Source organism: Trichechus manatus, unplaced genomic scaffold, assembly GCF_000243295.1.
Source record: "Trichechus manatus latirostris isolate Lorelei unplaced genomic scaffold, TriManLat1.0 scaffold00080, whole genome shotgun sequence".
Lineage (NCBI taxonomy): Eukaryota > Metazoa > Chordata > Mammalia > Sirenia > Trichechidae > Trichechus > Trichechus manatus.
Genome location: NW_004444016.1, coordinates 11587771 through 11608115, shown reverse-complemented (window position 1 = coordinate 11608115; position 20345 = coordinate 11587771).

The following is a 20345-nucleotide window of genomic DNA, read 5'->3' as shown; positions in this document are numbered from 1 at the left end:
GCTCTACTATGAGGAGGCAGCTCTTCCTTAGTTGCATTTTGAGTGCCTTCCAACCTGAGGGGCTCACCTTTCAGCACTATATCAGACAATGTTCTGCTGCTATTCATAAGGTTTTCACTAGCCAACCGTTTCAGAAGTAAATTGCCAGGTTCTTCTTCCTAGTCTGTCTGGAAGCTCTACTGAAACCTGTCCAACACGAATGACACTGCTGGTATTTGAAATACAGCTGGCATAGCTTCCAGCATCACAGCAACACACAAGCCATCACAAATTGACAGACAAGTGGTCGAGAGGTTAACATAGATACATCTATATGTATTAACTTGAATAAACATCAAATTTAGTAAAAAAAAAAATGGTGGAGAGGTTATCATAGATCCATCTATATGTATCAACTTGAATAAATATGACATTTAGTTAAAAAAGCAAATTAAAAATGCACAACATGACACCATTTTTGTAAAATTTTAAATTATAAACATTAATATAATATTTGGTTTATGTACATGTAGTAAAATAAAAAACATGAAGTGAAAAGATACCCACTAATTTCTTACAAGAAGCTCTCCCTTGGAAGGAGGAAGGAAAATGGGATGGGGGAGGGATAGAAAGATACTTTAGATTTCTGTGTAATGTTTTATCTTGTCTTTAAAAAAATTTTAGAAGCACATGTGGCAAAGTGTTAATATTAGTTAATTCTGGATTGAGGCGCAAATGGAAGTTTTTATACCATGTACTTTTCTATATTAATTGCTTTTCCAAATTAAAAAAAAAAAAAAAAAAAAACTCCGTCACTTTTGGCACTCAGTGGAACTGGAATCCTGTATCATTTTAATTTAAGGAACAGGACTCTATATTTAAATTGTTTAATATACTGTATTTTATTCATTTATAATGTTTATACTGGATGAGTAAACTAGGGTCTTTGGAAGGCTTTCCATGGAATTTCAGTTTAATTAGGCCTCACTTGTGTGCTAGGTAAATGTCGGCACACTAAAGTTTTAAACATCTGTTTACTCAAGGTACACAAACCAGAAAATGTTTCCTTTGGCTTGTTCATGTTATCCTGTGCCATCCTGGATGTTAGCATCAGTTTACAGGATTTTTCCCACTCAGAGACTCAGGGTTAATGTAAATGTCACATGAACCCTATTTTGGAACAACTTACATATCCACACTAAGTGTGGAAATGAGAGAATTTTAGTCCAGGGGGTCTCATGGAAGTGTAAACAATATGAAAATGACTTTTCATGCTTTGGAGTTTTTAACTCTCTCTGTCTCTTATTTCCTGCCTGTGCAAATCGTCTTGTCTGTGCTGCAGAGCTGATGTGGACAGTTACATAAGATTCAGTTCTAGAAAGCATGGAGCTGGAGATGGGGAAGGGAGCGACGTGGGAATGAGCTTTGGCCTCAGACAGACTTGGGTTCAAATTTTATCTCTGTTACTTAGTCACTGAGTGAATTTAAGCAGACTACCAAAGTCAGTTATTCATCAGAGGTAATAACAGTGATAACTCTTGTTGCTGATGTTGCAGTCACCAGCAAAATCTGTTGCTGTTATTTGCCGTCAAGTTGGCTCTGGCTCACAGTGACTTTATGTATGGGAAGAAATGTTGCTTGGTCCTGCACCATCCTGCTGATCATTGATATGTTTGAATCCATTGTTGCTGCTATGGTGCCAGTCTATCTCATTGACAGTTTCCCTTGTTTTCATTGACCCTCTACTTTACCAAACATGATGTCCTTTTCTAGCAATTGGTCTTTCCTGATGACTTGTCCAATGTAAGCAAGACAAAGTTTTGCCATCCCCGCTTCCGAGGAGCATTCTTGTTGTAACCACAATCTAAAAGGCCTAAATCTCTCTGTCTTCCTTTTAGCAGATGGAAAGTCATTTCTACCTAGAATATAATTTGACAAATTGTGCTTCTTTGATATGTCTGCTGCTGTCCTATCAAGGGGTAGGGGACAAGGAGTCGTTGGAGCCTTAGTGGAGAATATTAGAGATGACACTTACCATAATTTGCTATTAGATAATGTGAAAAATAATTGATAAAAGCAGTTCAACTAGTTAAAAATTCTCTTGAATTTTTCAGTTATGTTGACACAAGGAAGCATAGTTGAGAACTAAAGTTGTGTTCATTTTGAAGAAAAGCTGACCTGCTTTGACCAGTATTCTTTGGAGACTTTGGTCTTTACCAAGGACATTTAGCAAAAATGGCAATGAAGACACAAGCAGATCTGTGGGATTCATTCTAATACTGGTGAGAATTGCTCTAACCCAAACTTGGTGATCCTAGCACAATGCAAGTCATTAACCCCGTCAGACTCTATGGAATCTGAATGTTGAGAAGGCGCTTGCTCAGAGATGACTCATGCTCAATGCACTAACAGCTCCTTTTGGTAGACTACATTAAATGGACTTTCCTCTTCAGCATTTTAGGTACCACATATATAGTGCATTTCAGTAGACTCTGATCCATGTTAGAAATACATTCACATTGTGGCCCAGAGTGTGTCCATGCATGTGCATGCCCACTCATAAACCTAACAATAGTTTTATGAAAGAATTCTTAACTTCACCATATGTGTAACACTTGTATATTTTCTATTCTATTTCTTTTTCTTTAGTTTGTCATGACTCGCAAAATTAACTTCATGACCTACAAATAAATTATGACTTGAAATTTGTAAAATATTGAGCTGCACAGTGATATTTTTCTATTTATGTTCTTTTCAACCTCCTTTTTTGTTAATGTTTTATGTATTATCAGTACTAACTGTTGACTGTAGTTCATAGTCTTAGCGTGTGAGAAGTTATATTATCCCCACAACTATACTGATTTGTTGTACTGAATGGACATTGGCTTGACAGTAGTGATCATATATTTATTTGCATTCTTTCTTGTATTTAAGATGGTATATTAACCATGATGGAATTAGGGCAAAAGAGTAGAAAAAGGATAAACCTTGTGATTTAGTGATTGCTAAAATATTTGTAAAAAAATATTTGGAATAAGCTAAAGAGAGTATTGTTTATCTCCAGTGGAAAATCATGCACTGTGTAGCACACACCCTTTCAGTCGATCTGATGCTAGCCTTTCATTGCCTTTGAGCTATTTTACAAGTCCGGTAAATTGCAAATAGCTGATAGCAATGACAGTAATTCCTATCTATAAACATGAATTCTGTCCAATGGAGAAACAATTGTCTACTACCCTTCCTCTTCACTCCTTTCTCCACAAAGCCAGTTTTGCAGGCATGAATTTGCAAATTCAATATTCCTGATTTATAAATATTTCTGCCATTTGGATTCCCCTTTGAATCAATTGTATAATATTACTGGTTGCTTCATTAATAATGAGTTAAATATCTCTATGAGGTTCATGATTTTACCTTTAAAAAAAAATCATCTTTTAACATATTTTAAAGATTTTCACTGGGAATGAAAGATTCTGCCATGTTATTCAACAAAATAAGGCTAACTCTTCTTGTATTTGGCTCTTTTTTTCTTTGTTTTTCCTCTAATTTAAGCTCCTACATTTATTATCTCCATTAAACAAATATGTTGATGGTTGTAGTGTTACAACAGCAAACAACTTAAGTTCCATAACTACAGAGCCATCTACTATATTTATTTAAAAGTCTGTCCCCCTCCCCCGCCACACACACTGGTATTCCATTTCTATCATATAGTCAGTTATTTTTAAGTAAATTAAAAAAAAAAAATCCTCAGTGATATGGAGGATTACACCTCCAGATTAATATGTATTGTAAAACCACACAGATATATTAATGGAACAGATTGAAAAGCCTCAGCGTAGATCTAGTATACATCAGAATTTGGTTATGTGATCATAGTGGAGTAGTAGACAAGTGATGCTGGCCTGTTTGTGGTAGCTCACAAAAAGAGATTTGGAGCTAGGAGGTTCCCATTTTGGCCTGAGGTCCAACTCTTGTTTTCTAATTCAGCCTTATCAGGAAGACTTGTACTTTGGGAGTAATTAGGCACAGTTTGGCTCCCATTAAGTTTAACGTTATTTAGTTATTGAATATTTATATATATAGTTTTTAATAACAGCTTTATTGAGATGTAATTCACACACCACAATTTCAAAGTATACAATTCAGTGGTCTTTAGTATATTCACAAAGTTGTGCAATCATGACTACTATCTAATTTTAGAATATTGTTGTCACCTCAAAAAAGAAATCCCATACCCATTAGCAGTAATTCCCATCCTCCCCTCTTCCCAGATCCTGTAAAGCATTAATTTACTTTCTGTCTCTATGGATTTACCTACTCAGGACAGTTCATACAAATGCAATCATATGATGTGTGGTCTTTTGTGACTGGTCTCTTTCACATAGCATAATGTTTTCAAGATTTATCCATTTTGTAGCATGTATCAGTAGTTCATTCTTTTTATTTCCAAATAATATTTAATTTTCTGGATATACCACTTTTTGTTTATCCATTTTCATCTATTGTTGGACGTTTGGGTTGTTTCCGTTTGTTGGCTGTTATGAATAATTCTGCTATGAACATGTACACATGCTGCTATGTACACATATTTGTACAGACATATGTTTTTATTTCTCTTGGGTATATACCTAGTAATGGAATTGCTGGATAATTTCTGGTAGCTCTATGTTTAACATTTTTGAAAAACTGCCGATCTGTTTTTCCAAAGTGGCTGTACCATTTTACAATCCCACTGGCAACATTTAAGGTTCTAATTTCACCTCATCCTCACCAGTGCTTGATGTTGCTTGTATTTTATTTTAAACTTCATATGTGAAGTGATTTCTTATTGTAGCTTTGATTGGAATTTCCCCAGTGACTAATGATGTTAAGTATTTTTCATGTGCTTATTGGTTATTTATACATCTTCCTTAAATAAATGTCCATACAAATCAATTGTCCATTTTTAAATTGGGTTGTTCGTATTTTTATGGCTGAGCTGTAAGAGATCCTTATATGTTCTAGATACTAGGCTCTTGTAATTTGAAAATATTTTCTCCCATTCTATAAGCTGTTTTTTCACATTCTTTTAATGGTGTCCTTTGAAGCACAAAAGTTTTTTCTCTTTTTTTTTTAAATGAAGTCCAATTTATCTGTTTTTCTTCTTTTGTTGCTTATGCTTTGGGTACGCTTTCTAAGAAAGCGCTGCCTAAGCCAAGGTCATGAAGCTTTGCCCCTATGTTTTCTTCTAAGTGTTTTATACTTTTAGTTCTTTCACTTAGGTCTATGATCAATTTTGAGTTAAGTTTTGTATATGAGATTGAGACAGGGGTTCAACTTCATCTTTCTCATTTGGATATCCAGTTGTCCCAGCAACATTTGCTGAAAAGACTTATTCTTTCCCCTATTGAAGTTTCTTGGCACGCTTTTTAAAAATCAATTTATGGGTTCATTTCTGGACTTGCAATCTACCCCATTGATATATATGTCTATCTTTATTCCAGTACTACATTGTTTTCATTGCTTTGATTACTGCAGCTTTGAAATAAGTTTTGAAATCAAGAAGTATAAGCCTTCCAACTTTGTTCTTCTTTTTCAAAATTGTTTTGGCTATCCTGGATCCTGTGCATTTCCATATGGATCCTTATGTTCTCTTTATCATTATAATCCAGAGGGGAGGAGAAATAAGTTCTAATTTTACCCTTACCCCAAATCCCAAACAAATAAACATGCATGTGTGTTTGAGAATACACATGTACACACACAAAAGTGGGCATCTTGTTTCTCTTTCCTTGGTGTGCATTCTCCTAATTTCTAATAATAGAATTATAAAAGGTAAAAGCTCCCTGATCCCACACTCTCATCCTCTGCTCTTATTTCATGTACCCGCAACACATATCTGGAAGATAAGCACAATCTAACTGCTTGATTAGCAATTGGTTCAGAAATGTAACTTTAGCTGGATCAAGTTCATTAGACTCAGTTTTGATACCTTTATTAGAACTGTCTGGAAAGAAAAGTTCTCTTCCCACCTAAGATTGTCTAACGTGGATTTGCTGTAGCCCTTTTTGCCACCAAGAAGGAAGAGCCAGCCTAAGAATAGGAGCAACAAAAAAACAAGCATTGCCAAGTGATGGAGAGTCTGAGAATGAGTCCTAAGGACGTCATTTGAGCCCCTGGGACTAGTTACTGGGTCTAAACTGAGTGTCTGAAACTTATAATCAAGAGTCTAAACTAAGAAGAACAAGAAGATGGAAGAAAAAATGATATGCATATTTGAGTGGTAGAGTTATGGTGATTTATATACTTTTTTAAATGATATGAATGTATTACTCTTATATTCAGAAGGTTAAAAATAAAAATGTAGCATTCCTACAGATGTTCTTTGAAAATCTGTATATCTAAGTAAATCCTATTTGGAGATAGTTTTCAAGCTACCACTCAAAAACCATATTTACAAAATGCTGAAGGATCTGATTTTTTAGTCTGATTATACAGATTTTTCCTCCTTAGTTCCATTAACCTCACTGGTTCCAAGAAGTAAAATCAACAAATACTGGATGTTTTGTTATCTTCCCTGTATGTATTTTCCATTGGACACTTTGCTGAGTATTATGGAGGAATGTAAATAAAAGCACTAAGTGGGATTATTAATGCTTCCAGTAAACAGAAACTTGAGGAGTAAATGTGTTAAGTCAAACTTAGTCCTGGGAATACAGAGGAGAAGTATTCTGTAATAAACTCCCAGCTATTCCCATTGGAGGCGGATAAAGCAAAGGATAGGTACAGGGGAAGGAAACGAGCCTGTGGTCACACAGTTATTTTTGTGTGCCTGAAGCATATATACTTTTAACTTTTTATTTTGAGATAATTATAGATTCACATGCAGCTGCAAGAAATAATAAGCCAGAGAGATCCAGTATACCCTTTCACAGCCTTCACTAGTAGTAACATTGTGTATAAGTATACTACAATATCACAGCCAGGAAATTTGACATTAATACAACTCATCAACCTTATTCGCATTTCACCAGTTTCACATATACTCATATGTGTGTATGTATGTGTGTGTGTGTACTTACTTCTAAACAATAGTATTACATGTGTAGATTTTTGTAACCACCACCATGATCAAGATACAGAACAGTTCCATCACTACAAGGATCCTTCCCAATGCTCTTTTATAGCCACACCCACCTACCATCCATCCCCTAACCCCTGGTGATCAATAATCTGTTCTATATCTCTATGATTTTGTCATTTGAAGAATATTTTTAATATGTTTCCCATATTCTAGAGCTAACTATAATAGTTGAGTGTGAGCGTCAGGAGGACCTTTACAACCATGTAGTCCAGCCTCCGTTTACTTAGAGAAATCTTTTGACAACCATCTATACAGTCTTTTGTTAACAGGGAGTTCACAATAGACAAGAACACAGTAAGTCAAGTCGTGGCTCTGCTGTGTTCTGTGTGATCATTGAACCTCAGTTGCCTCATAGGTAAAATGGGATTCATAACTGTAATTATTTCATAGAGTGGCTTGAAGTTTAAATTAAGTAAAGCATGTCAAATGCTGCATCCAGTGCCTGCTACGCTTTGAGCTGCATACACAGAAGTTGTTTATAACAGGGAGCCCACTACCAGATCACCTCAAAAACGTTATCCCACAACTATACATTTTGAATTTTTAGAAAGCTGTTCCTCCAAAAAAGTTGGTATCATCTTCCTCTGTATTCTACTCCTTGGCCCTAATTTTATTTTCTAAAGTCTCACGGAATAAACCTGATCCCTGTTCTATATGACCACACTTTAACTCGTTAAAGCCAAATTTTATGTTCATCTCTTCTTCATGCTCTTCCCTTCTAAGCACCATGTTCTTTAACTGATCCCTATATAATTCTCTGAGGACAGAACCAGGTCTGTCTTCTCCATTACTATGTCTTCATCTCCTAGGATGGTGCCTTGCTCACAAGCCCTGCTCAAAAATATTTCAATGATAGCATACTTTAGCATTCCTTTATCATCATGATTGCTCTGTTCTGGGCGTACTCCATTTGGTCAATTTCCTTTTTATTAAATGCTCGTACCCAAATATAACATTCATCAATCTTTCTACATGAAAACAAAGGTCACAACAAAAGTGTGTCACCTCCAAGCTCCAACAACTAACTGCATTGTTTAGTGTTATTTTGAATATAAGAACAAATATGTACAGACTTGGGAACCAAACTTATTCAATAATTTAAACAATGCTATATTTTGGATAGATTTCTAATCATGCATACTGAGTCTCAGCTAGCATTTTTTGAATGGCTGATTAGTCAACAAAACAGTAGACCTTCTCAGATAAGCAGCCACCACGTCTTCAATCATTCCTTCCATGTTGGTTAGAGTTAAAACCAAAGGAGCAAGGCCCCTCCTTGCTTCCTCTACTTTTTGAGAAAAGAAATTGTCCAACCAAGTGCATGATTATCAGGTGCTTTACTTTCATGTAAGTGAGACTCTCAACATAAGCTTGGAAATTTGACTCTATTTCTTTTTCTCCATCCCACTATCATTTCTCTAATTCAGGCTACCCCTATCTTACCTGAAAAAAAGCAACAGCCTCTTAGCTGGTCTCCAAGTCTCTGTTCTTGCCCCACTCCTATCCATACTCCAACATGACTGTCATCCAGTCCTTTCTCACTACGGCCATAGTTTATTCTCTCGTTGTTTACACCCCCTTATTTCCTATGCTGTATCCATTTCAAACTTTTTTAATGCCTTTTTTTTGTTCTTGATAACTCCCTGATTTTTGAGCATGTATCCTCTGCCTGAAATGCTATTCACCCAACTCTGGCTTGCTCCTCAGTTTAGATATCACCATCTCCTAAAAGTCTTCCCCTACCCCAAATCCAGGCCAGATGCCCCTTCTCAAGGTACCTGGACTTTCCTATTTGTGACACTCATCAGCTGTATTATAATTGCTTATTTCCTGGCTTCTAGGCTGGGGTAGGGTGAAGAATAGAGAAGAACTGTATCTGCCCTGCTCTTTGTAGAGTCACCATATAGCACACAACGGAGTTTATAAGAAGGGCTTAATCTTGAAAAATTGAAGGAATGAATTACGAAAATATTCTGATTGTCATTTTCATACGATAAGTGAGTGAGATGTAAAAAAAAACAAAAGTATTTGGTGTAATTTTACAATATTTTTAAAAGCAATGTTCACATAGTAAGTATTTTTCATAAACATTCATCATGCTTTAAATTTTAGCTCCCAAGTAAGTTTTAAGAATTCTATTTTGTCTCACAAACATTTTGAATACAGTGCAAACAATTTCTGCGTGCCTTGGGGGCTTTCCTTATATGGCGGCAAAAGCTATGCATTATCTGTGCTCTTTCCACTCCAATTATAGTCTTTCTGTGGTAGGCAGCTGGATGTTTGAACTCTCTCCTTCTATATCCGGAAGATCCAAGAGGTTAAGAGCTTGTGATTAGCAAGATGAATTGTTCCTTCAAACATGTCATTCCCAAATGGAGTCAGAACATTCAATGTTTCATTTATTTATTTATTTATTTTTCCCCAGCAAGGAACAGTTACCATCCAACTCGTTCTAGGTCTCTGTTTATATTTTTCTTGAACAGAAAGCTTTTGATTTTTTATTTTGATTACATTGCTTTGATGGTGCACACAGTACCACAAGATGAAATGGGAAACTTTTTTTTTTCTGAAGTTTTTTTTCAGCTTACATTATAGCAAAATCCCATGTCCTATTAGAAATTAGTTGAAATACCTCATCTCCTTATTGGGATCTTATTTTGTTCTAAATAAAGAAACTCCGGTAAGATGAAAAAACTGCAATTAAAAGAACCCCAGGGGGAAGCCAGCACAACTTGTACAAGGAAAGGTCATGTTAGCTCCACAGACACATCCAAACTCCCTGAGGGACCGAATTGCTGGGCGGAGGGCTGTGGGGACCATGGTCTCGGGGAACATCTAGTTCAATTGGCATAACACAGTTTATAAAGACAATGTTTTACATTCTACCTTGGTGAGTAGCGTCCGGGGTCTTAAAAGCCTGTGAGCAGCCATCTAAGATACTTCACTGGTCTCACCACTTCGGGAGCAAAGGAGAATGAAGAGAACAGGATACAAGGAAAAGATTAGTCCAAAGAACTAATGTACCACAGCTACCAAAGCCTCCACCAGACTGAGTCCAGTACAGCTAGATGGTGCCCAGCTACCATCACTGACTGCTCTGACCAGGATCACAACAGACAGTCTCAGACAGAGCAGAGAAAAATGTAGAATGAAATTCTAACTCACAAAAAAAAAACCAGACTTACTGGCCTGACAGAGACTGGAGAAATCCTGAGAGTATGGCCCCCAGACACCCTTTTAACTCAGTAATGAAGTCACTCCTAAGGGTCACTGTTCAGCCAAAGATTAGACAGACTCATAAAACAAAAAGAGACTAATGGGGCACAACAGTCCAGGGACAAGGACTAGAAGGCAGGAGGGGACAGGAAAACTGGTAATAGGGAATCCAAAGTTGAGAAGGGACAGTGTTGACATGTCATGGGGTTGTTACTCATTGTCATAAAACAATATGTATACTAAATGTTTAATGAGAAACAGAAACTATTTGTTCTGTAAATCTTCATCTAAAGTACAACAACAACAACAAAAGAACCCCAGAAATTTCTGTTATCTCTAGCAATTTAAAGGAGCCTTGTTGGCACAATGGTTAAGCACTCAGCTGCTAACCAGAATGATTGGCAGTTCAAACCCACCCAGCAGCTTCCCAGGAGAAAGACCTGACAATCTACTTCTGTAAAGATTGCAGCCTAGAAAACCCTATGGGGCAGTTGTACTCTGTATTATGGGTTTCTGTGAGTCAGAATTGACTCAATGGGACTTAACGACAACAACAACTAGCAGTTTAAGCGGCAAACGATGGAGAAGATACACCGTGTGTATATATAATATATACAGACATATATACACACACACATGCATACATACACATACACACACATATACATATATACACAAGATATACATACACACGTGCATGCACGTACACACACAAATATTTATTATTGCATTGTTTGAAATAGCAAAGAGTCAAAAACAACCAGAATGTCCACAAAAAGAGGAATAGTTGACTATATTGCAGCACATCTATACTATGGAATAAAAGTAGCCATGAAAAAAAAACAAGTTAGCCTTATATCTACTAGCCATGATTTACCGTTGAGTGAAAAAATTAGCTAAATCGTGTATAATACAATTTTTTGTCAAGGCAGCATGGCAAGGTGGGGGAAATCCGATGTCTATATATAAACATATGTTTCGATTTGTATGTAGTTTTGAGAACAATGATAAAAGACTGGAATATTCTAGTGTGTTAACACTGCTTATTCAGGAAGGTAGGAGTGAAAAAAGGTATTTCTTTATATATTTTTGGATCATTTCATTCCTTACAAACAACATTTCCTTTTGAAAATGAAAAAAAACTCTAATAAAATTTTCTACAGGAAAATGAATGATCCGAAACAAGAGCACTATGAAGAGAAACCATATTAAATCAGAGTTCTCAATTTATTTATTCTGCACCCCACCAGTAGGGCTAAGGAGTAGCTTCTGTTGATGCCAGTTACCTACACCCAGGACATAGGCAATGAGAGAGTGGGAACTGCAAAGAAGACAAAGGGAACAAGTGAAAGAGAATGTTAAAGAACAACCAAAGATTTCTTTAAGATTTATGGGCTGCTAGTTCTTCAGCTAGCTCTTCTGAATACACCAGCTATTCATTTAATTAACATGTACCGAGCATGTATTATATTCAAGGCCCTAAGTAGTGCTGAGGATAGGACTGTGAACAAACATATAGTCCTTGCAACAGTCTAGAAATCACAGCACAGAGATAGGACTCTGAATGGGGTGGGTGTGTGGGAACTAGTACAAATTGCCATCGGAGCAAGGAAGCATACAAGAACAATTTCATTATGGACCAAGGGAGAGAAAAAGAAAAGGAAATCACCATATTGTGTAAATTATTAGGGCTTTCCTGTTTTGTTACTAGAGTTTTCCTTCTGAGAGATTTATTGTCAACCCCCATTTCAAACAGATAAGATGCTTACCATAAATCAGTTGTAGGGATGTCACTAGAGAAAAAGTTTACAATCATTGCCCTGTAATTTTGCAAAAACATTTTTGTAAAAAGCATCTGTAGAAACCATGATAATAAATTCAAAAAACATAAAGCAGGGGCATTTGAGGTCCTGATAACATTCTATTTCTTAACCTGGGTGGTCAGTACATGGGTGTTTCTTCTATTATTATTCTTTAAATTGGGCATACCTATTTCAAATGCTCTTTGTAACCCAATGCATATAAAAAGCAAAGCAAAACACTATTTTTGAGAAAACTGTAACATCTCCATAATGTATCAATTTAATTTGTATATTAATTCTTGGTGACATCTTGTTAAAGACACTCATTTTTTTCTCTCCTCCCCCCCCCCCACTAAGTTATGCTCTTTTATCTGTAATAATTCACTTGAACAACAAGCAAAACATGATTTTTGATGCAGTCTTGTGGACATTTTAAACAGAGTAAACATTAAGCATCAAAATGAATTGACACTTCATGAATCCTCTAATATCTATATATTGGCATATTATGCTTGGACATAATAATGACAAAAAAGGTAAGCATGCTAATAATGTCAAAAATTTTGAATATTCAGCATCTGAGCAAGCCCTAAATGCTTCTTCTACTGTTTTTTCTCTTTTGGAGTTGGGGAAGGGATGTAAAGGAGAGCCAGCTGGGAGAAGTGACCAACTTCCTCTGAGAGATATCAAATGCTGGCTCCCCAAAATATTACCAAAACCACCTGGTGATAAGACAAAGCTCAGTTTATTGCTTGATGTAGTAAGGGAGAACAGAACAGCCCTTAACAGAACTTTAGCAGCATTCAGAGGGAGAACGGCAAAGTTGGGACGTTTACTGAGATTCTGAAGTCCGGTTTAAGGCAGGTCTTTCAATGCAGGGAGTTTAATTAGAATTGGGTAAGACTCATAATAAAATTGTTTAGGAATGGTAGACATAGCAAGATAAGGACTTTGAGGCAAGATTTTCAAAGAGTCTTGGGAAGTAAACTGTCATTTGATGTTTTCTATTTGAGAATTAATAGGTCTTAAAAATAAAAGAAGAATTAATGGGTCTTTCAGGAAGTTCCGGGAATGAACAACAAAGTTGGCCGGAACTTTTTTCTTCCTGGGCAAAAGTCTCCTAGGATATAGTAAAATTATATTGATGAGGACAGTGAAATCATAAAGACATAATAATTGTGGACAGTAAGCTGTGTGGATGATTTCCATTCTCAGTGAGGAGAAAGTTACAGACAGAAAAGAGGAGCCCATCACTGCACTCACAAGTCTAGATACTTGAAATCATTTAGCCAGTGCCCTAGTAGACTGGGTTGTTAGTGTCAATGGGATCAAAACAGCACTTTTACTGGGAGTCAGAAGACATTTTTTGAAATCACACCTTCTGTGTGGGGCTTGCTCTTGTTTTCAATAAAACACGAGATCTATGCACAGTGGTTAAGAGCTACGAATCCACCAGCCACACTTTAGAAACTCTATGGGGCAGTTCTACTCTGTCCTATAGGGTTGCTATGAGTCAGAATCAACTAGAAGGCAATGGGTTTTTTTATGCTAATTAACCCTTTTGGTGCTTTGATTTTCTAACTACAGAAAGGTAGGAGATGATAGTAGTTGAAAGCAAGGACTCTAGAGTCAGACAAAGTAGGTTCAAATCCCTACTCTACCACTTAGTAGTGGTGTTACCTTGTATGAGTTGCTTAACTTCTCTATGTCTCAGTTTTCTTATTCTAAAACTAAAAATAAGAATAAAGCCTATCTCGTTGAGATAGTAAAGCACACATTAACTCACAATAATTGCTCAAATGTCAAATGTTTGTGGTTGTGTTCCTATATATATTGTGTTGTGTCCTATATGTTGTAGTATGCATTTTTGTATATTAAGTTCAAACAGAAACATAGGAAAGCAAGTAACTGAGAATGTCTGATGATTAATGTTATTAAACAGAATAAAACACTGAATTCATTAATTTAAATTTTTTATTTTAATTGTAATTCATCTAAATTTTAATATAAAACAATTTTGAGAAAGTTTTTTTTAACATTTATAATTTACATACAAACATTTAATCGCTGTGGGTTGACAATGTGGTGATTTTATTGATGAGTCTGGTTTTTCTTCTTTTCTGTCATGAAAATAAGGTCGATTCTGTCTGATCTTCACCAACCAGATCTGGGACTGTAGAATTCATCAGGTCACCAAAACCCATTTCCTTTGAGTTGGTTCCTACTCATAGCAACCCTATAGGACAGAGTAGAACTGCCCCATAGGGTTTCTAAGGCTGTAAATCTTTACAGAAGTAGACTGCCACTTCTTTCTCTCATGAATCCACTGGTGAATTCGAACTACTGACCACTGTGCCACCTAGGCTCCAAGTTCCTTCCTAATTCCATGCTCACCACTCTTACAGGTCCAGCTGACAATTGCACCTGTGTTTGTTGACTTGCGAGATCCATGGATCTTTTTTACTCTTTTAAAAAGTATCCAAAAGGAGTCCTGGTGGTGCAAGTGATTAAGCACTTGGCTGCTAACTGATAGGTCTGAAGTTCGAAACTACCCAGCCACTCTTCAAGAGAAAGACCCGTCAATCTGCTTTCATAAAGATTACAGCCAAGAAAATCCTATGAGGCCATTCTACTATGTTACATAGGGTCACTGTGAGTCAGAACCAACTCAGCAGCACCCAACAGCAACAAGTGGCCAAAAGGTTAATGGTTTGAACTCACTCAGAGATACCTCAGAAGACAGGCCTGTCAATCTGCTTCCAAAAGCAGTCTTGAAAACTCTGTGGAGAGGTTCTACTCTGCATACTACAGGTGGCCATGAATCAAAATCAACTGGACAGCAACTAACAACAGAAGTGGCTAAGAGAGCAGCAGGAGACCCCCTGCCCATCAACCCAGCATCATGAGTAGCTGCCTGGTTTGCATTATGACAGTAGGTCTACAGAGGGAGGTAGTGTAAAATCAGAATGAGGATGGAAATTGAAAAGTGAATCACAGTTTACAGGGGTGAGCTCCTTGCAATTACTAAATTCCAAGGGATGTTTCCACCCACCCATGTAGCATAGACATCTTAACCCTATGTATTTATGGATAGGTATACAGGCTGGATTTCTGTGCTTGAGTTTGTCAATGAACCAATTTCACCATTAAGAATGAAAAACAACTAAAGCACAAATCAAGCATCCGAGTCATGATTCTTTATGTATGTAATCATGCTTTGTACTCATAGCTATAGTAAAAAAGCCAATTGAAAAAAATATGCAGATAGGTTTTCTCACAAACTATAAAGGTAATTGATATAAAAATTGTCAAGGTAGGGAGGAGGGGCCAAGATGGCAGAAGAGTCAGACACTTCCTGTGGTCCGTCTTACAACAAAGACCCGATAAAACAAGTGAATCAATTATATATGACTATCTATCCCTGAACACCAAAGGCAAAGTTGAGGAATCAGACTCAGCGGCAAGGGGAGGGAGAGACAATTCAGAAGCAGCGAGAAGTTACAAGACCTGACCCGAGGGGAACTGGCACCCCGCAGGATTGGCTGGAGTGCGTAGTGAGGCAAGCAGTGGCACTCTGGATGAGTTTTCCACATCGGGAGAGACCAAGCAGCAGAGAGTCTACTCAAGGCTCCAGAACCAGTGAAAAGCGGCGCTCAATAGGCAAAAGATAAGTACATGCGTCTAGCCTACTGTGCGGATCAATAAACACCCTATTTGGGAAGAACCTCTCTCCCATTTGCCTGCTCCCTTCCAACTCTGCACTAGATCCTGGGCCAGCTTCAGCAATTGCTGCATCCCCTGGGCTGGAGGTGTGGCCCACTGGGTGCCCTGGGCCATTCTATCAGCCATGGAGAGGGAACGAATTAATAAGCAGGAAAAAATACTCTGCTGGCTCCCCTGGGCCGGGGGCTCAAGGCAGGCACAACTCCCAAGGCACAGGCATAAGGAGTCCATGGACTTTGAATGCCTTTCACCCCTGCATAGACATGTGTGGGCCCATTTCAGTGGTGTGGGCCCTCATTAGCACAGTACTACAGAGTATATACCTGAAACCTAACCTCAACTATATCAGCTATATGGTGTAGTGACAGGTTCGTGATATTTGACACCACTTTGCCCATTGAGCAGCATCCTCACCTACACACATCAGGAGCCTGAGGACTGGTGGCTCCACCCACGCCACCTAGCCACCTGCAACAGGGGTCCAGAAATAAGTAGTGCCTCCCAGTTCTTACAGCCAACAGCACTGAGTGCCCATAGTTTGGGTACAAAACTCACCCACCTATGCACTCTAGGGAACAGGGACACACTTTCCTGCCAGACACTCAGGGGCAATCATCAGCCCCCTGCCTTACTCAGCGCGTGACCCCCTACTGCAGCCAGATATCTGTGCCTACTCCACTCACCCCTACCCATCTAGGACTGTAGGTGAGAGCCTACACCACACACTTGGTGACTGACTACCTGGGTACCTGAGCAGAATCCATACAAGAAAAGTAAACAGATTCCTGGGCTCACATGCCTAGTAACAGATCTAACTACCTGGTGACAGGATGTTAGAGCTTCAACTGTGCCAATAATCAAACTAGCTCACACAAGCAGCCTATTTGGGCATATCAAAACAAAACAAAACAACAAGCTAGGACACAGTAAGTAAATGTAGAATAAATAAATGTAATAACCTATTGATGGCTTGGAGACAACAATCAATATCAATGACAAAAAGGGCAGACCATGAGGGCTTCAGCAAGCTCCTAAAACAAAGAATCAAGAAATTTTCCAGAGGAAGATAACTTTTTGGAATTACCAGAGGTAGAAAACAAGAGATGAATATACAGAACTCTTCAAGATATTAGGAAGGAGATAATTCAAAATGCAGAACAAGCCAAGGAACATATAGACAAAGTAATACAGGAACTTAAGAAAATTATAGAAGAGCACAATGACGAATTTAACAGGCTGCAAGAATCCATAGAAAGACAGCAAACAGACATCCAGAGGATTAACAACAAAATTTCAGAATTAGACAACTCAATAGAAAGTCATAGGTGTAGAACTGAGGCAATGGAAGTCAGAATTCGTGAGACTGAAGATAAAGCATTTTATACCAGCTTAAATGAAGAAAAATCAGATAAAAGCATTTAAAAAAATGAAGAAACCCTAAGAATTATGTAGGACTTTATCAGGAGGAATAACCTACAAGTGATTGGAGTACCAGAATGAGGGGGATAACAGAAAATACAGAGAGAATTGTTGAAGATTTGTTGGCAGAAAACTTCCCTGATATCATGAAAGATGACAAGATATCTATTCAAGAAACTCATCGAATCCCAATAAGGTGGAACCCAAAAGAAAGTCACCACTACATATTATAACCAAACTTGCCAAAACCAAAGATAAAGAGAGAAATGTAAGAGCAGCTAGGGACAAACGAAAAGTCATCTACAAAGGAGAGTCAATAAGACTAATCTCGGACTATTAAGCAGAAACCATTCAGGCAAGAAGGCAATGGGATGATGGAAAAAAATTGCCAGCCAAGAATTATATATCCAGCAAAACTGTCTCTCAAATATGATGGCAAAATTAGGGCATTTCCAGATAAACAGAAGTTTAGGGAATTTGTAGAAACCAAACCAAAATTACAAGAAATACTTAAGGGAGTCCTCTGGTTAGAAAATCATAACATCAGATAACAACCCAAGACTAGAACACAGGCCAGAAAAACCAGATATAAACCCAGATACGAAAGTCACAAATAAATCACTGAAAATAGGGAAATAGAGACATCAATATGTAAGAGATGACAACATTAAAACAAAAAAGAGGGACTAAATAATGTACTTATAAAGAGAGAAAGTCAAGGTGATATAAAGAAATAAAAGATTGGTTTAGTTTAAACTTAGAAAAATACAGGTAAATATTAAGTTAACCACAAAGGAAACTAACAATCCTACACATCAAAATAAAAACAATAAAAATATAAAGACTCAGCAAATACAAAATCAACAATAATGAAAAGGATGAAAAGAAAATACATTTAAAAAAATTACTTGGCACAGAAAATTACGTGGAACAAAGAAACTGTCAACAACATAAAAAAAATACTTCAAAATGACAGCACTAAACTCATACCTATCAAAGATTATGCTGAATCTAAATGGACTAAATGCACCAATGAAGAGACAGACAGTGGCAGAAAGGATTAAAAAACATGATCCATGTATAAGCTGCCTAGAACAAACACACGTTAGACTTAAAAATACGAACAAACTAAAACTCAAAGGATGGAAAAAAATATATCAAGCAGACAACACTAAAAAAAGAGCCGGAGTGGCAATATTAATCTCTGACAAAATAGACTTTAAAGCAAAACTCACCACAAACAATAAGGAAGGACACTATATAATGATTAAACGGTCAATACACCAGGAGGACATAACTATAATAGACATTTATGCACCAAATGATGGGGCTCCAGAATACATAAAACAAACTCTAAAAACATTGAAAAGAGAAACAGACAGCTCGACAATAATAGTAGAAGACTTCAACACACCACTTTCAGTGAAGGACAGAACATCCAGAAAGAATATCAATAAAGACACGGAAGATCTAAATGCCACAATCAACCAACTTGATCACATAGACATATAAGAAACACGCCACCCAACAGCAGCCAAATATACTTTCTTTTCCAATGCACATGGAACATTCCCCAGAATAGACCACGTATTAGGCCATAAAGCAAGCTTTAACAGAATCCAAAGCATCGAAGTATTACAAAGTAATTTTTCTGAACGTAAAGCCATAAAAGTAGAATTAATAACAGAAAAAGCAAGGAGAAAAAAAAAAAAATCAAACACATAGAAACTGAACGACACCTTACTCAAAAACTACGGTTATAGAAGAAATTAAGGATGGAATAGAGAAATTCATAGAATCAAATTACAATGAAAAAACATCCCACCAGAACCTTTGGGACACAGCAAAAGCAGTGCTCAGAGGTCAGTGTATAGCAACAAATGAACACATTCACAAAGAAAAAGGACCAAAATCAAAACATTAACCCTACAACTCGAACAAATAGAAAGAGAGCATCAAAAGAAGCCCTTGGGCAGCAGAAGAAAGCAAATAATAAAAATTAGAGCAGAATTAAATGAAGTAGAGAATAGAAAAACAATTGAAAGAGTTAAAAACACCAAAACCTGGTTCTTTGAAAAGATCAACAAAATCGATAAACCAGTGGCCAAACTTACCAAAGAAAAACAGGAGAGGAAGCAAATAACCTAAATAAGAAATGAGATGGGCAATATCACAACACACCCAACTGAAATTATAAGAATCATAACAGATTAGTATGAAAAATTATTCTCTAACAAATTTGAAAACCTAGAGGAAATGGACAAATTTCTAGAAACTCACTACCTACCTAAACTAACACAACAGAAGTAAGACAACTAAATAAACCTATAACAAAAGAAGAGATTGAGAAGATAATTAAAATCTCCCAACAAAAAAAGTCCTGGACCTGATGGTTTTACTGGAGAATTCTACCAAACTTTCAGAGAAGAGTTAACACCATTATGACTAAAGGTATTTCAGAGCATAGAAAAGGATGGAATACTCCCAAACTCATTCTATGAAGCCAAAATAACCCTGATACCAAAACCAGGTAAAGACACCACAAAAAAAGAAAATTACAGACTAATATCCCTCATGAACATTGACGCAAAAATCTTCACCAAAATTCAAGCCAATAGAATTCAACAACATATCAAAAAAATAATTCACCATGACCAAGTGGGATTCATACCAGGCATGCAGGGATGGTTCAACATTAGAAAAAACAATCAATGTAATCTATAACATAAATAAAACAAAAGATAAGAAGCATGTAGCATTATCAATTGATGCAAAAAAGGCATTTGACAAAGTTCAACACCCATTCATGATAAAAACTCTCAGCAAAATAGGAATAGAAGGGAAAGTCCTCAATATAATTAGCGGCATTTATACAAAGCCAACAGCCAACATCATCCTAAACGGAAGGAGTCTGAAAACATTCTCCGTGAGAACGAGAACCAGACAAGGCTGCTCTTTATCACCATTCTTACTCAACATTGTGCTGGAGGTCCTAGCCAGAGCAATTAGGCTAGAAAAAGAAATAAAGGGCATTCAAATTGGTAAGAAGAAGTAAAAGCATCTCTATTTACATATGATAT